The following is an 18,298-nucleotide window of genomic DNA, read 5'->3' on the forward strand; positions in this document are numbered from 1 at the left end:
AAAACTGAATAGTCAGAGTCTAACCATATAGAGGGTAGCAATGGCTGTTACATCCAAAGCCCAATACCAAATGATCAAAACTGGATCCAAAAGGCAAATGCCCATCATAGAGTATACATACCAGAAGAGATCCGGGGGAGACCGGGTGCCAGCGTCCACCCGACGGCCGTTTCGGCGAGAAAAGCCTTTGTCAGGGGGACAAAGGCTTTTCTCGCCAAAACAGAGTCAGGCTCTCTGCCCCTACACTATACTGCTATTAAATTCCACAGCAAAAAACATCCTGACAGATTCCCTTTAATTATAGTATATAGGATAAATAACTCAAGATACTGTAGTTAGTATATAGACACCATGACTGGCACTATTAGTTATTCTGTGTGTTCAATACCAGCGATAATGCAGATGTAATCACATAATACAATGCCTAGACGCATTATGGGTAAATCCTGCTTACCTAGCGACATTGTATATAATCCCAAGTGACCCTGTGTTATATCAAAGCAGTCTACCACAAATTAATAAACTGGAAGCCGAGTGCGGTATGACCATATTCTCCAGACGCTGCTCCCAAACTGCTTTAACCGCTCCTTCTTTAAAGTGCAACTGCCTGTAGAACAAAACAGGATGTTTGTCAAGTCTCCTCATTCACCTCCTTGAAAATACATAAGACGTTCACATGGTAGAGTCGTGGTGGATGAACCTGGCCGAGAACAAACACTGTCTATCTGGGGACTTTTCACAGAGATTTTCAAAGAGACACCTGTGAGGCTTTTGGCCAAGTATGTGATACAGCCAAGGGCCAAACTGTGTTATTTACTCTGCATCCACAGGGACTGCTCCGAGGAATAAATTCTGTTTCCAATTAATTTTTAATCAAATGCATATTTAATACAGCATTGAATTTGTATGTCCCAGACAAACAGTTCCGCTTGTTTTACCATAAGACAGGACAGAATCTGTAGAGCGTAGAATTCTCTATATGTATCACTAAAACAGAAATGACTGGTTTTCTACTCATTATTAGTGACAAATTCCTACTAGAAACTATGGAATGAAATCCTTGTTAACTTTTTGGCAACCCATATAGTATAAATATGTGGATAAATACAGATGCAAGCGAAGCACATCTGTACCACCGTACGACGCCTTCCATGAACTCAGGAAGGAGCTCCACCTCATACTCCCAACTGACTGTCCAGAAGGGAACACTCAGGGCCATCCTTTCATGCAGAGTTATACCTTATGTAACCAAAAACAGCAGCACAGTTCAATATTTACAAAACATCATTTTATGATTCAATAATTTTTATTAGGTTTTGATCAAACGCAAACAATACAGACATACACAAAAGAAGAAACAAACAAAAAACAAAGTTAGTAAAAACTATGACATCATCAAACCAACCGATTAAGCATCATGTATTACGTTTGTAACATAATTAGAACTAGATGTTTTAATTTTCCTAAGAAGCAGAAACATTGTAAAAATATTATCTAGATGTCCTGCTAGTATACAGTGTATCCACCCATATCCTGTCCACCGCCATTAACTTGAGAACGGCGGCAGCTATAGGAATAGAAGTGGAGTCTAGGTATAGTAAAGTAGCCATGCGCTACGCAATGAAACCACCTATAGCGCCACCTGGTGGAAAACAACAGAGTTAGCATTTTTATCTCGAAAACGGAACAAGATAGAGAAAAAAAGTGAATTAAAAAATTGTAGGGCATCATCAATTCAATGCGAAATGACACCTTGCATACAGAAATGCTATGATATGAAACCCATGACTCCCCAAAACATTGAATGCTGGTCACGCATATGGCGCTCATTTAACTTTGATGCTCAAATTGGCCACTGTCAGCTGCAATGCACATCTGGACTCTGGACAGCATACTGTATCTTGCTGCACGTTGTGTAATATGGTAGGTGACACGTTTGCACAAGCATCTGTGATACGTAGTAGTTGGTCCTGCAATATTGGTGGCATACCCTGCATACAGCATACACCTGCTGTTTGATGTGATCTCACAGAAAGAAGTCCAATGGGGTCAGGTTAGGTGAGCGTGGAGGCCACTCTATGCAGCCACCATACCCAATGACTTGTAGCGAAGGTCTCCATGAGGTATCGCTTCACGTCCGCAGCCTTGTGAGTTTTACACATTCTAATCATAGCATTTCTGTATGCAAAGTGTTGATTCGTATTAAACTTGATGGTGCCCTACAACTTTGTAATTCACTTTTTTCCTCTATCTCGTTCTGTTTTCGAGATAAAAATGCTAGCTCCGTTGTATTCCACCAGGTGGTGCAATAGGTGGTTTCATTGCGTAGCGCATAGGCTACTTTACTATACCAAAAAAACTCACCAATAGGAGCCAAGACAAATGATATGTGCACACACAGAATGTGGTGAGCCTTCCTCATAAAGATGGCTGCAGCCAAGGTGCAAGATGCTGATGTTGCAGCCACTCAACCTCCATACTAAAGGGGAGGGGCGGCTGCTTAGCATAAGACATGCACACTAATAAGGCTTGCACTGGGAGCCCATCATATTATAGGCCATTATTCAGACACTGTGCATCTCGTGTATCCGTGTGAGATGCATTTATATATAGTGCTGATGGGCCCGCCTGACCTGGGTTTTCTGGCGTCATTTATAGGTTACAGTTCAGACACTGTGCATTTCACTCATTATATGATGGGCTCCCAGTGCAAGCCTTATTAGTGTGCATGACCTATGCTAAGCAGCCGCCCCTCCCCTTTAGTGTGGAGGTTGAGTGGCTGTGACATTAGCATCTTGCACCTTGGCTGCAGCCATCTTTATGAGGAAGGCTCACCACATTCTGTGTGTGCACATATTTGTCTTGGCTCCTTTTGGTGAGTTTTTTTGATATAGTTCTATGTGGTTTTTCTACTTTACTATACCTAGACACCACTTCTATGCCTATAGCTGCCGCCGTTCTCAAGTTAATGGTGGTGGACACACTGTATAACATTGTTGGACTCTCCATGAGTAGACACATACATGCTGTAATGTTACAGTTTGTTAGTATCTTCCATGAGAAATATGTTATAGAGTATAACACAAAAAGGGAGTACACCCCTCAGATTTTGTAAATATTTTATTATATATTTTCATGGGACAACACAGAATGTAGAGTAGTCACTGTCCAATCTGTATACCAGTGTAAAATTGGTTGATCTCTAAATAACTCACCGTACACAGCCATTAATGTAAAAATGGCTGGGAACAAAAGTGAGTACATCCTAAGTGAAATTGGCCAAATTGTGCCGAATTAGCAATTTTCTCTCCCCGGTGTCATGTGACCCATTAGTGTTACAATGTCTCAGGTGTGAATGGGGAGCAGGTGTGGTAAATTTGGTGTTCTAGCTCACACACTCTCTCATACTGGTCACTGGAAGTTGCACATGGCTACTTGTAAGGGGGTGGTCAAGCTTCTTCCAACAGAGATGTTGACCATATTGTTGTTATGTAATGTTGTATGAAATAAAGCAATGATGTATAGAAGGTAGGAAGATGTAAGAGTGTTAGTCATGTTAATGAAATAATTGGTAAGTTCTTGGTATGTAGGGTCTTGCATAAGTAATCCTGACTGTAGTAGTACTGTATTTTTCGGATTATAAGACACACATTTCCTCCCATAAATTTGGGAGGAAAATGAGGGGTGTGTCTTAAAATCCGAATGTAGCTTACCGGGAGGTAAAGAATGGGCGCTGTGCTGACTGCAGTGTGGAGCAGGGAAGGGCAGCGGGTAAGATGCTCTGTCAGCGGGGCAGGACTGTGCTGGCTGCGGCGGGTGAGATGCTCTGTCAGTGGTGCGGGGAGGCAGTGCGGCGGGTGAGATGCTCTGTCAGCGGAGTGGGGCTGTGCTGGCTGCGGCGGTTAAGATGCTCTGTCATTCGTGCAGGACTGTGCTGGCTGCAATGAGTGAGATGTTCTGTCGGCAGTGCATGGCTCTGCTGGAGCAAGGCAGTGCGGGGGTGAGATGCTTTGTCGGCGGTGTAATCTTCAAATAATTTCACCAGGAGTCGTCGCCTGTGCAGATGGAGCTCTCGAATTGTCATTGAGCTGAGAGTTCAATCTGCACAGAGGTCGATTACGGCGGCATTATTTGAAGATCTTACCGCCAGCAGAGCATCTCACCCCTGCACTGCCCTGCTCCACACATCCAGCACGACCACCGCCACAGCCAACCACACAGCAGCCAGCGCAGCCAGCCACACAGCAGCCAGCCACACAGCCGCCAGCATAGCCGGCCACACAGCAGCCAGCCGCACAGCAGCCAGCACGGCCGGCCACACAGCAGCAAGCCACACAGCAGCCAGCCATATAAAAGGCAACGCCTCCTGCCACACAGCAGCCAGCACAGCCGGCCACACAGCAGCCAGCACGGCAAGGCACACAGCAGCCAGTATTGCCCTACTCCTGCGACCCCCGCTCCACCCTTGCTGTTGCCCCCCATAAGGGAAGGGGTACTCTGATGCAATCTTGCCTGACAAAAACTTGCTATGCATTGTCTGCGAATACTCACTGTAAGGTGCATGGAATTCCCTGTGGAGTGTTTACTCAAGAGACAGAACAGTGAAGAATGCCCACTATGACATTGTGTGCATCCTCCACTGTCCTCTTCATACTCTGGGAACCTTCCTCACCATCTTCATGGCAGAAAGTAGAAGGTGGGGACCCGGGCTCACGGCATGGACACCAAGAAGGATCAGGAAGCTGTTATTGTACTGCCCTGCAGGCTCGGCTGTGACCGCCGAGCCGCTCGGATCCGTGCTCGTACGGCGGGTGGTGGCTCGAGCCTTTCACAGACCCGGGGGTCACGTCGCTCTGCAAGGGGGTTGGCGCTACACGCAGGGACTTGACGGGGAAGTTCCACTGCCGGGGCCACTGTGGTTTGGTTTGGGATGTAAGTTCGTGACGCCACCCATAGGTTATGGTGAATAGATGGACACCACCGCTGCCGTTAACTAGGCCTTTCGGGGACAGTGTTGTGCAGCTTGGTGTTGATCCCTCCATGGGTAGGGGAGTGATGGTCCCGGGGGCCCAAGGGAGGTGCTGAGGCATGGGAGCGGGTGCGGGCGTATGCTGAAGCGGTGCGGCACGGTGCACGGCCCGAAGGCACTGGTGTACTCACTATGACACAATACACTGGAGTCTCCGGTAAACCAAATGGGATGATGAACGGGGCCTGCAGCCGGCTGCAGCTTCTCCCTGAACGGATTGGTGGTTTCCGCCTTTCTCCTGCACCTTTTATATGAACGGTTGACTCCTATGCCTAAGCAACGGTAGTCTGCTCCCCGGCTTGCTGGTTGTCGGAAGAGCCCTGTTTGCCCGCAGACTCTGGCACTTTGGGTCTCTATGCCTTGGTGGTGGCTTTACCCTGTATGGTTGGGCTGTTGTCTTCTAACGGGTCTTGTGTGGGATAGGTCCTAAAGTCCAGTCCTCAATCAGTTGATTTGACTCGGCCCTGTCAGTTCGGGGCTCTGTACTGGGTCTGAGTACCCCTCCTGGTGCTCCAGTTTCCAATCGGTTCCCCGGTTCAGTACTGGCGGGCCACCACCCAACCCCGGTCCCTACGATACCACCGGCTGTAATCCCAGCTCCTGCAGGTAGCCACCATCGTCTGCCTCCTTGCCAAAGGTGACTGGGCTCCGACCCAGCCACCTGAGTAGACTGTTGGCAGGCTTGGTCACAGGTCTGCCCTTGAACTCGTCCTCCCTCCTTCACTGTCAAGGCTACTCTCTAGACTGCACTAGAACTTGTGTCTTTCCCGCCTCCAGGCCTGTGAACTCCTCGGTGGGCGGAGCCAACTGCCTGGCTCCCCCACCCCACCCCTGGTGTGGACATCAAACCTGGAGGGTGGTGACAAGGGTTTCTTGGTTGGCTGCTGTCACCTACTCGGGGAGGGGGGTGGTGTGTGTGTGACTACCTGGGACGACCTGACTAGTCCAGGGCGTCACATTATCATTCCTGACTGTGCTGTGTCCTCATTCATAGATATTTCTGCTGCTCTTTGTCAGCTGCTCTATCTGTTGCACTGGGAGAGTAAGCTACATATAGGATCTGCCAAGTAAGACGACTACAGGCTCAATATTTACATTATAGAGTGTGTATGTATACATACTGTATGTCTGTGAATGTATTGTATGTGCATGAGTGTGTAAATAAGTGTGTCTGTATGAGCATATATAAATCTGAGTGTGTATATGTATGAGTGTGTTTAAATGTATAGTATGCGTGCAGGGTCGGTAATCCCCCGGTGGGCCCCGTGCCCCCAGTGGGCTCCCGTTCCCCAGTGGGCCCCCATGCTTTACATTGTGCAGGGTACCGTGGACTAGTTACTTCGGGCTGGGCAGGAGTGTTTCTCACGGCCAGCATTAGAACGGGCAGACTGGGTCCCCACGCTATGAGGGGCCCCCAGCACAGCATCATAAACTGCAGTGATCGTACAAATTCTGTACGATCTCTGTAGTTTCCATGCTTGCAGAATGACTTGTGGTGACATCACAGTCATGTGACTCACCAAAAGTCCTTGCACTGTGGGAGTCCTCAGGCCTGCACAATATGAGGTGCGCACAGGACTTGCAGACTTCGCCTTTCATATACAAATGTAAGTGCATCTTTCAGGCGCACATACATTTGAACAGTGCGGCACCTGGTCTGAGGCAGAGGCGCTCATGCAATCATTACCAGGGTCGCATGGAAGAAGAGGATGTGCAGGCACCAGGTAAGTGCTCCAGAGGAGCCGAACATGACATGGAGAATCAAATTGGATGCAGGGGCCATGGTGGTGGTGGGGGGGAGGAACGGTGTTACTTTGCAAGTGACAATTATCAGGCAATGAGGGACATGATAGGGCAATGGGGGACATTATTCTCAATGTAGTACAGTATTGGGCAATGTGGGACAAGATAGGACAATGTGGGGTATGAGAGGGCAATGGGTGACATGATAGGGCAGTGGGGGAATGGGGGACAGGATAGAGCAATGGGGACAGGATAAGGCAAAAGGGAAAGGATAGGGAAGTGGGGGAGATTATGGGGCAATGGGGGATAATATGGGGCAATGAGGGACATTATGAAGCAAATTGAGACATTGTACGGCATAGGTGGCCATTATGGGGCAATAAGGGACATAATGAGGCAATTAGGAAGGAGATTGTGAAAGGCGGCATAGTATAAATCGTATAATGAGGATCAGGGGGGACTTTACTCAGAGACGTAGTATGGGGGAGATATTATAGAAAGGGTAAGTTTTGGGGGGACATTATAGAAAGGCGCTCTTTGTGGGGCTATTTTGGAGAGTGGATATTTTGTGCAGAAAGCAATTAACAACCCCTTCTGATTCCTCTTGTTTCCCCCAGATAAAATAAAAGACCCTGTATTCACCTCTGGAGCTGGCGCAGTTTTAGCGCTGTCAGTAATCACGATTCGTGGCTCACATTACATTGTGACATCACGGGAGCCCCACGTCCAGTCACTGCCAGCTTCTCTGTCCCTACCTTAGAAATGAACTATCATTTGAGGGAACATAGGGGCGCAGGATGGAAGACTTTATTAAATAAAGGCGGCCAGGATGGGAGATATTATTAAAAAATGGGGGCTAGGATGGGAGATATTATTAATATATGGGGCCAGAACGAGGAACATACATTATTGGTTTATGGTGGCAAATAGTAAAAATAATTACTGTACGGGCAAAGTAGGGGACATCATTGCTGCTATAATATAAGTTAATTTTAAGGATACTGTCTTCCATGGGAGAACAAAAGTCTGATGTGGTGTAGAAATTGGTGAAAACGTGTGGCATGTACTCTGGGAGTGATCAGCTATAGGTGACTGTGTGTTATTTTCTGCAGAGTTGCATTGTGGCAGGAAAAAGTGATGGCGGTCAGCACCAGATGAAGAGGAAAAGAGAAGATGAATAACTTCAGTTAGATACGTCACTGGTAAGTCAGTGTATTACATGTAAACACACACACACACACACACACACTACTATAAACAGAGCCCCAGTGTATAGTGTCACTGGTAAGTCAGTGTATTAGATGTACACACACACTATACACTATATACAGAGCTCCTGTGTATAATGTCACTAATTAATGTACCTAGTGATCACTGTATTACCTGTGCACTATATACAGGTCTTCTGTCTATAAAGTCACGGGTGATCACTGTATAAACTGTACACTGACACTATATACAGAGCTTCTCTGTATAATGGCACTGATTAGTGTTATTAGTATTGTGTTTTTTTTATTCATGATCATTATTTTAGTATTATGTGGACACTTTGTGGTGGTGCTATGTGGTCTGGACACAGTGTGATGGTATTTCTCTGTTGTATGTGATATTATTTGGTCATTTTTGTGGTCTGGTCATAGTGTTGAGATATTTCTCCCTTGTGTGTGGTAATATTCGGTCATTATGTGCTCTGATTATGTCCTCTGATTATGGTGTGGCGGTATTTCTCTCTTGTATGTGGTTGTATTCGGTTACTATGTAGTGATAATATGTTGTATGGTCACGGTGTGGCGGTATTTCTCCCTTATCTGTGCCTGTATTCGGTAACTATGTGGTGGTAATATGTTGTCTGGTCATGGTGTGGCAGTATTTCTCCCTTGTATGTGGTATTATTGGTCTTGCTATAGTGGATTGTGTTGTGTATGGTGGTCACTTTTTCTCTCTATCAATAAAGGGAAGATTATTTCCAGTAGAGATTAAATACTTGAATGTTTAACCCCTCCATGTCCTGTGACTATTACACTGCAAATATGCTAAGTAATAGCTTTTTCTAAGGCCATAGGGCCATTTAGTATTTGGTCAGTATTTTACCTCAGGACTTGTAGCCACAACCAGGAGTGGTAAAATCAGAGGAAAAGTATAATGGGAGGCAAAACGTATGTGTTAGTAAAGGCTACGGGGACTGCATAAGACAGAATAAAGGAATAATGCATGACAGTTATACTTACCGACCTTCCCTACTGCTGTAACACTACTTCTAGGTCCGCTCAATAAAGCTCATATATTCACTGCTTCCCTCGCCCACCAGCAGTCCAGGCATTTGTGATTGGTTGCAGTCAGTCTGCACCCCCACCCTGTGTGTCAGCATCTGTGATTGTTTGGAATCACACTCGCTGTCTGCATCCTTATCATGGTGTAAAACTAAATAAGTTAAAAAATAGCATAGGGTCCCCCCATATTGTGATACCCCGCACAGATAAAGCAGACGGCTACAGGCTGCAGCCCTAAGCCATGCACATTATTTGGCTGTGTATCAAAATACAAGGGACACGATGTGGCTTTTTTAAATTATTTAAATAAATAATTTTAAAAAATAGCATGGGGCCCCCCCTGTTTTGATACCCAGCCATGATAAAGCCTAAAAATAGCAGCCTATAGCTGCCCAGAATTGTCGTTGAGTCAATAGAGGTAACATAAGGGGTTAATGACAGGTGTGATTTGACATGAAATGACAGCTGCCATCAAGCCCTAGATTAGTGATATGAAGGGGTCTATGAGACCCCCCATTACTAACCATGTAAGTAAAACAAATAAAACACAAACACTGGAAAAATCCTTTGTTTGAAATAAAATAAAACAAAACACTCCCATTCTTCAATTTTTGAACACACAGGTCTGATGTAATCTACATGAGGTCCCACAACGATCCCGACTCTGCTACACACTGAAGTAACAATGCGCATGCACAATACAGAACATAACTGCCATCTGCAGCTTCAAGCAGACACTGACTGAGCAGCAGCTGTGAGCGGTGATGTCACTAAGTTTATCTGCGGTCACAGCTGGAGGTTCCCACGGTACACCACCTGTGACCGCAGGTAAACTGACCTCAGGTGAACTGATTGAATTTGACAGAAGATGGAGATTTGGTGCAGTAATTTGGTGCATAAATTTCAGCAGTAAATCTTCATCTCCTTACAAAAAAGTGCAGTTTAGGTGTGGTTTTTCGGCCAGGAGATGCAGATTTGGTGCAGAAATGTCTGTACCAAGTTTCTGCACAAACTTTATATCTCCAGGCAGAAAACCACACCGAAACGTGTGTAAAAATCGCTGTTTTGGTGCAGTTTTCTGCCAGGAGATGCAGATTTGGTGCTGGAATTTTTACACCAAATTCCTGCACCAAATCTGCATCTCCTGGTAAAAACAATCAATACCGCATCAAAATCGTATCTCAATTTGATGCGTTCTTTTGCAAGAAGATGCAGATTTGGTGCAGGAATTTGGTGTATAAATTCCAGCTCCAAATCCACATCTCTTGTAAAAACAAATGTGGTCTTGTAAGAGTAACGAATCAGAAACGCTGGCCCACCAGCAGTCTGACTGCAGCCAATCACGGACACTGTCACAAATGGTGGGCAGGTGAAGCAGTAAATATGCATAAGATGTAATTAGCTGACCCGAACGTAGCGTGACAGGTGCGCGTGCGTGCGGAGACTGGTAAGTAATCTCCTCATCAAACACCACCCCCCACCAACTCCGTGCTCATCATACAGCTCCACTATTCTAGCCAAAGTCATAATAACATATAAGAAAAGTATTAGTGTAACCACGAACAGTTACCGAACAAAGCTGAACATTGCTGATTTTTGAGAAAAGTGCTCAGGCCTCCAAACATGAATCCGAATAGGCAAGGCTTGTGCTGAATTTGGGATTGGCAACCTTTTTTGAACAAGTTTGCTAGTCATATACTTAAATTCAGACAGTTACTTACACAAGTTGCAAACATGACTGACTCCATGTGTTTATCTACATGTTGGACAGGTGCAGGAGCTGCCCATTGTTGACATGCACTACTCCGGTCCCTTACTCAGGCCAGACTAGTTCATGCTGTGATCAATGTAATAAGCAGGCATAGGACCCTTGTTTGGATCTCAGTGCGGTCTGCTGAGCACACCGAAAAGGAAAAGGAATTCATGTGGGTCTCTGATCCAGTAGTTCCAACTTTTTACATGCTACCCAAAGTGCACAAATCCATTGAGAAACCTCCTGGCCGCCCCATTGTGGCGAGCATTGGTAGTTTGTGTGAGAAAGTTGGTACATATGTAGATTTTTTCCTCCAGCCCTTGGTCTCCAGTCTACCCTTGTTTATACAGGACACATCCCACTGTGTGCGTGCATGCAGGGATGTTACTTTGAAACCCCATGCCCTCTTAGTTACTTGTGATGTAGAATCTCTCTACACTAAGGCTGGTTTCACACTACGTCTTTTTAACATCCGTTGAAAACGTTATTTTAGCGGAAGTACGGATCCAGTGCAAATGCGTTTTCATTTCAATGCATTTGCAATGGACTCGCGTCCACCTGCATTCACCTGCGTTTGCGTGCGTTATAGTGCGGATCCGGTGACTTGCAGTTTTTTAACATGTTTCAAAAACGCTACTTGTAGCGTTTTTGAGCTGCGTCAAAATACTGCAAGTCACCGGATCCGCACTATAACGCACGCGAACGCAGGTGAACGCTGGCGTGCTGATAGACAGGATCCTGCTTTTGTACTGAGCATGCCCAGAAAGTACTGAGCATGCCCAGAACCAGTCTCGCGTGATCTGTCTCTCTCTCCTCCTCCCTCCCTCACCCTCTCTCTCTCTATCTGTCTTTCCCCCTTCCTCCCTCCCTCCCTCTCCCCCACCTGAGAGCTGCGGACACTCGTAACCAAGGTAAATATCGCGTAACCACTTCTCTTAGTTACCCGATGTTTACGTTGGTTACGCGTGCAGGCAGCCCTGCTCCTAGCAGCTGCAGACACTCGTAACCAAGATAAATATCGGGTATCCAAGGCCGATGTTTACCTTGGTTACCAGCGTCTGCAGCTGTCAGAAGCCGGCTCCCAGTCTAGTTTCCCTCACTCCCGATCACATGACTCCAATGCCCGCCCCTAAACATCCAGTGCAGGATCCTGCAAAATAACATATGCGTTTGCATACGTTATTTGCTGTAAAAGCAGGATCCGTACTTCCGCTAAAAAAACGTTTTCAACGGATGTTAAAAAGACGTAGTGTGAAACTAGCCTAACATCCAGCACAGTGAGGGTATGAGGGCAGTTCTGTATTTCTTGGACCAACAATGTGGCTCTGATCGGATGCACGACTCCTTCTTGGCCGATCTTTTAGATTTCATCCTCAAACATAATTATTTTTTGTTTGATCGGACCTTCTACAAACAGGTATCTGGAGTCGCCATGGGTGCGCGGTGCGCACCTTCTTTCCCTAACTTGTTACATAGTTACATAGTTACTTAGGTTGAAAAAAGACCTAGGTCCATCTAGTTCAACCTTCCTCCACCAGTTCTACATTTAGTCACTAAGTCATTTATAACCAACAATGTTTTGTGTACTGAGGAAATCATCCAGCCCTTTTTTAAAAGCTGTTATAGTATCTGCCATTACTACCTCTTGTGGTAGGGTATCCCACAGTCTGACTGCTCTAACTGTAAAGAACCCTTTCCTATTTAGCTGTTGGAATCGCTTTTCTTCCACTCGCAGTGAGTGCCCCCTGTCCTTAGTACTGTCTTTGGAAGAAAAAAGTCATGTGCCAGTCCTTTATATTGACCACACATGTATTTATACATATAAATGAGATCTCCTCTGAGATGTCTTTTTTCTAAGCTAAACATATCTAACTTTTTCAACCTGTCATCATATGGGAGGCCTTCCATTCCTTGTAATAGTCTAGTTGCCCGCCTTTGAACTGACTCTAACTTCTGAATGTCCTTTTTAAAATGTGGAGCCCAAAACTGGATCCCGTATTCCAGATGTAGCCTTACAAGTGATTTATAGAGGGGTAACAATACGTTGGGATCACGGGATCTAATCTCTCTTTTTATACACCCTAAAATCTTGTTTGCTTTAGCAGCTGCTGCTTGACATTGAGTGCTGCTGCTCAGCTTATTTGTAATGAGAATACCCAAGTCCTTCTCCTGTTCTGTAGTCCCGAGTTTACTTCCATTTAATGTATACGCAGCTATAGGATTACTCCGTCCTAGGTGCATTACTTTACATTTATCAACATTAAATCTCATTTGCCAAGTATCTGCCCATTCTGACATCTTATCCAGATCTTTTTGTAATATTGTACTATCCAGGTCAGTTTTTAATATCCTACATAGTTTGGTGTCATCGGCAAAGACTGACACTGTACTATCAATCCCATCCACAAGGTCATTAATAAAGAGATTAAAAAGAATCGGTCCAAGCACAGATCCCTGCGGCACCCCACTGCTGACTATAGCCCATTTAGAGAATGTACCATTTATGACTACTCTTTGTTTCCTATCTTTTAGCCAATTCCTTACCCAGTTGCATATTGTGTCCCCTAGTCCTTGCTTCTGGAGCTTTAGTATAAGGCTATTATGTGGTACAGTATCAAATGCCTTTGCATTAGGGTGGTGGGAGGCGACTGTCGTATTTCCATCTCAAGTCTTCCAAGAGCGGGTATCACATTGGTACCGCTAAATTGATGATGTTCTTTTTGTGTGGGAGGGTTCGGAGGAAGAATGTCTATCATTCATCACGGATCTGAATAATAACAATTTGAACATCTTTCTCTCCCACACCATTTCGTCGGTAGCGGTTACCTTTCTGGACCTGATTATATCCATTAAAGATCAAGGTTTGTCTACAAGCTTATATAGGAAGACAACAGCAACCAACAGTCTCCTCCATTATTCGAGCTTCCACCCACATCACATCAAGACAGGTATTCCCACGGGACAATTCCTACGTGTCAGACGCAACTGTAGTGAGATAGAGGATTTTAATCAGCAAGCTTATGGGCTTACTCGCAGGTTCATGGACCGCGGCTATCCACGCAAGACCATTGCACGGGCACATCAAAGAGCGAAAATGGAGACCCAGACATCCCTGATCTGGCCCAAAACCAAGACGCAGGAGAAGTTTACCAGATTTATCACTACTTATAACAGTAGCTGGCACAAGGTAAGAGGAATCTTACAGAAACATTGGCCCATTCTCACCTCCGACACACAGACGTCCATGGTGGTGGCTCCACATCCTCTTCTGACAGCTCGCCGAGCACCTAATTTGAGAGATGTCTTGACTCGTAGTCATTTTACCAGACCCTCCACTAGGTTGCAGCGGGGCATCACCTTAAGGGGTTCCTTTCCCTGTGGGGAATGTAGCATATGTGAGTTCATGCACGCAACACGCGATACATTCCAAAATCCACAGGATGCTACTAGTCACCATCTTAGGGCCTACATCAATTGTAAATCCAGGAATGTAATTTATTGCATCATTTGTCACTGCGAGAAGATTTATGTAGGACAAACTACACAGGAGCTCCGAAAACGTATTCAGAAGCATTTCTCAACAATCAATTTGGCAGCATCTGATGTACGAAAAGGTAAATCTCTTACCTCCGTGGCTTCACACTTTCTGGCCAATCATCACGGCAATCCACGTGGGGCCAGAGTCATTGGTCTACAGAAATATTTTGGTAATGCTAGAGGTGGCTCTTGCTCCAGATGGCTTCTTCAAAATGAGTCCCGTTGGATTTACAATTTACACTCGGTAACACCCACGGGGCTCAATGAGGAACTTTTATTCACCGGGTTCTTGGGCTAACCTTGTGTTCATTTATTCCTTTTTTGCAGCTTTCGTGCGATCCTGGTATTACATGACGGCACCATCTCATCTGTTTCACACTTTTGGCTTTGGAGGACATACTCACGAATTTGAGAACAATGTTGGCTGACTGGCCCCCTTCTCTTGTGCTCATCTTGACGGATCCTCCTTATTTGGACTCTTTCTACCTATGCGCCCCAACAATAGAGGCTTATTGGGCAGCCTTATCATCTCTCTCTGAATACTTGCTTAATGATTGTACACATTGGGCTCTGCTCCAGTGTGACCCCGTGCCATTATATAATGCTGAACATTTTGGCACGGTGCTTGACCAGTCAATATACACCTTTTTGCAGGTCCATCTGTTGTCAGGGTTCCATGTGTCAGGTTTATCATTATTTCCATCCCACCATTTGGCTCCTTTTCCTCCCCCCCTTCCCCCCCCTTCCCTTCCCACCCCCCTCCCTTCCTTCCCTCCTCCACCACATCCCCGGCCTGCTAATCATTTTAGGAATGTTTGCATGATGTTATCATGGCCTTGTCCTGGCCATGTATTGTCAGGGGCCATGCCTTCATCTATTACATACATTTGTTTGTTGGCCGCTTGGAGTGCACTTGGTCCCTATGATCAGATCATACATGCATTTGCGTGCACGGGTGCACACGTGCATGCGGATGCATGTTCTCTGTTCTATATACACATATTGCCATATATATATTTTGTGCTGCTATTGGGATTTATACACAAAACCAGTTTTTTGTTCATTTTGCCATAGAGATTTAGATGTATCTATAATACACCATTTAAAACGCATCTACTCATGGTTGTTTATTTATTTTATACTGGTATCCGATATATCTCACTACTTTCTCTATATGTACCACCTTCTCCTATATGTTCTCTGCTGCGGGCCCTTCCTCCAATCTGCCTCTCCGGAGGTGGCTCCGACAGAAATCACCCCTCAACTTATTTACAAGCCCACAAGTTCGTGGGTGGCCTGCCAGAACTTGCCGGTAACGGGGACAACTTGCCGGCAACGGCCGGAATAATCACATGGACAATCAGATGAAGGTTCACGTTTCATTAAAGTCATTCAATCACATACAGTATTTACACACTTAACATATGACTCCCCTAAATGGTAGTTTCCCTGTACCTAAGCGGGGGTTGGCCTAGGTTGGGGCGTGTGGACCTTCTGGGCCCAATGCTATCAGTGGAGGGCAAGGGGACAGCGGAGACAGTCAGCTCCTCTTCCCGTCTACTGTGTGGGGCCAGCGGAGACTCAGGGGGACTGGGTACATGAGCAGCCCTGGGCACTGGTTCATTGGCGGGTACTTCCGTCTCCTTTTCCTCCACGGGTTGTGGGAACATTATCACCGGAATAAGCACCGCGCCGTTCTGTGTAGGCCAATCCTCTGGGAAATCACCCATTACTGTGTGGATCACCTCTTTCTCCTTCTCCCCGGTTGGTCTGGGGGTTGGAACTTCAGCTGCTACCTTCAACGGCGATGGGCACCTCTTCAGGTGGTCCCTGGACACCGTGGCCGAAGTCTTCCCCTGGTCACGACTAATCTGGTAGGCCTTCTCATTCTCCCATTCAGTGGGTTGTATGACATACGGGGTCTTTTCCCACTGGTCATCGAGCTTATGGGTTCTTCTTTTTCGTTTCAGCACTACATCTCCAGGTTTAAAGGGGCCAGCTGGAGCCGCTTGTTGAAATACTGTTCCTGCTGTTCCCGGCTCCGACACAGGTTCCATTTGGCTCCTTTTCCTTCCCCCCTTTCCCCCCCCCTCCCTTCCTTCCCTCCTCCACCACATCCCCGGCCTGCTAATCATTTTAGGAATGTTTGCATGATGTTATCATGGCCTTGTCCTGGCCATGTATTGTCAGGGGCCATGCCTTCATCTATTACATACATTTGTTTGTTGGCCGCTTGGAGTGCACTTGGTCCCTATGATCAGATCATACATGCATTTGCGTGCACGGGTGCACACGTGCATGCGGATGCATGTTCTCTGTTCTATATACACATATTGCCATATATATATTTTGTGCTGCTATTGGGATTTATACACAAAACCAGTTTTTTGTTCATTTCGCCATAGAGATTTAGATGTATCTATAATACACCATTTAAAACGCATCTACTCATGGTTGTTTATTTATTTTATACTGGTATCCGATATATCTCACTACTTTCTCTATATGTACCACCTTCTCCTATATGTGATCGCGATATATTGCTTGGTTCTCTCTTCTGTGCCGGTGCTATTATGTTTTGCTATCGTTGCTATGGATGCCAGCTTCCTGTTATAGCGTCCTGCTGCTTTAACATCATTGTCCGCTCTGTCCCACCGTAGTGCTTCACTGCGCATGCGCCAATATGGCGCCGTTCAGCCACACATTTTCTGAGCTCCGGACCTCACAGGTTTGTCCACTTCCCCTAAATGATCATGTGTATTTAATATGCCGGCTTTCTGTATACCTCTGCACTTGCCCTGAGGAAGCCGCTTAGGTGGCGACACGCGTCGGCCTGCCTGCCCTGGGCATTTCCCTGTGCCATTTCAGTGCCTATCTTGCATAGCCATCATTGATCATTTGGGGTATTGTATTCTTTAACCAGATTTTTGTGCAGATTCTTGTCAGTACTAACCCCTTGGCATCTACATGGGTTATATGTACTGCACTCTCCCATACAGGTTTAGGGAGTGCATTTAGGTCATTTGGTATGGTATTTCTATTCTGAGACCTCGCACTCAGATTTACCTTTTTTGCGTATTTATGATTCATACTCTGGATTATTGTATCATTGTTATTCATCATTTGCGCAACTCATGCATTTGTGACCTTCCCTCTGTACTATTACATTTATTATCCCTCTCTCAGAATATTGCATACAATTGTCTGATTCATGTCACTTCTATTACCCCTGGTTGTCTAGATCCAACACTGTTGGGCATTCAGCATTATATATTGGCACTTTCTTTTACAGCATTTTTGTGATTGCTTTACTCATGCATGTGATTATCATTGTCATGCTGTTGTGACTTTTTTGCCCAAGGCACTCTTGCCCCCATCTCTGGTGGCTTGTATGTTTTGCACCTTTTTTTAAATGTTTTTAAGATTGGTATACAATAAAGGCATTTTTTATCCTATACTCTGGTGTGAATCTGATACATGTGCGGTTGCTTTCTTTCCCTTGTCGTGTCCATTCATTCTACCGCACCAGGTAGCACCCTTCTTGCTATCATCCCTTATTCATTCCAGAATGTTTGTGCGCTCCTACTAAATTCCATGCTAATCTGGTAGGCCTTCTCATTCTCCCATTCAGTGGGTTGTATGACATACGGGGTCTTTTCCCACTGGTCATCGAGCTTATGGGTTCTTCTTTTTCGTTTCAGCACTACATCTCCAGGTTTAAAGGGGCCAGCTGGAGCCGCTTGTTGAAATACTGTTCCTGCTGTTCCCGGCTCCGACACAGGTTCCTTTCCACGTACTCCTGGACCTGTTGGTACTGCGCTCTCCGCCGAGTGTCCCATCCAGCAGTCGAAGGGAGGGCTTCTGGAGCTTCCAAACCCATTTCTAGGTCTACTGGCAACCGGCCTGGCCGAGCTCTCATCAGATACGCTGGTGTACATTTGGTAGAGCTGGAAGGGATGTTATTGT

The 18,298-nt window shown here is 45.8% G+C and overlaps 1 long non-coding RNA gene across 2 annotated transcripts in view; it reads left to right on the forward strand.

Moving 5' to 3' along the window:
- The first annotated feature begins 6,576 nt into the window (after positions 1-6,576).
- LOC142301805 (uncharacterized) overlaps positions 6,577-18,298 on the forward strand; it is a 657,358-nt gene continuing 645,636 nt past the window's right edge. For both annotated transcript variants that reach the window (XR_012752886.1, XR_012752887.1), the window contains exons 1-2: positions 6,577-6,753; positions 7,885-7,974. This is a non-coding gene — a long non-coding RNA (uncharacterized LOC142301805). The remainder of the gene's footprint in view (positions 6,754-7,884; positions 7,975-18,298) is intronic.

The sequence above is a fragment of the Anomaloglossus baeobatrachus genome, chromosome 4, assembly GCF_048569485.1.
Source record: "Anomaloglossus baeobatrachus isolate aAnoBae1 chromosome 4, aAnoBae1.hap1, whole genome shotgun sequence".
Classification (NCBI taxonomy): Eukaryota; Metazoa; Chordata; class Amphibia; order Anura; family Aromobatidae; genus Anomaloglossus; species Anomaloglossus baeobatrachus.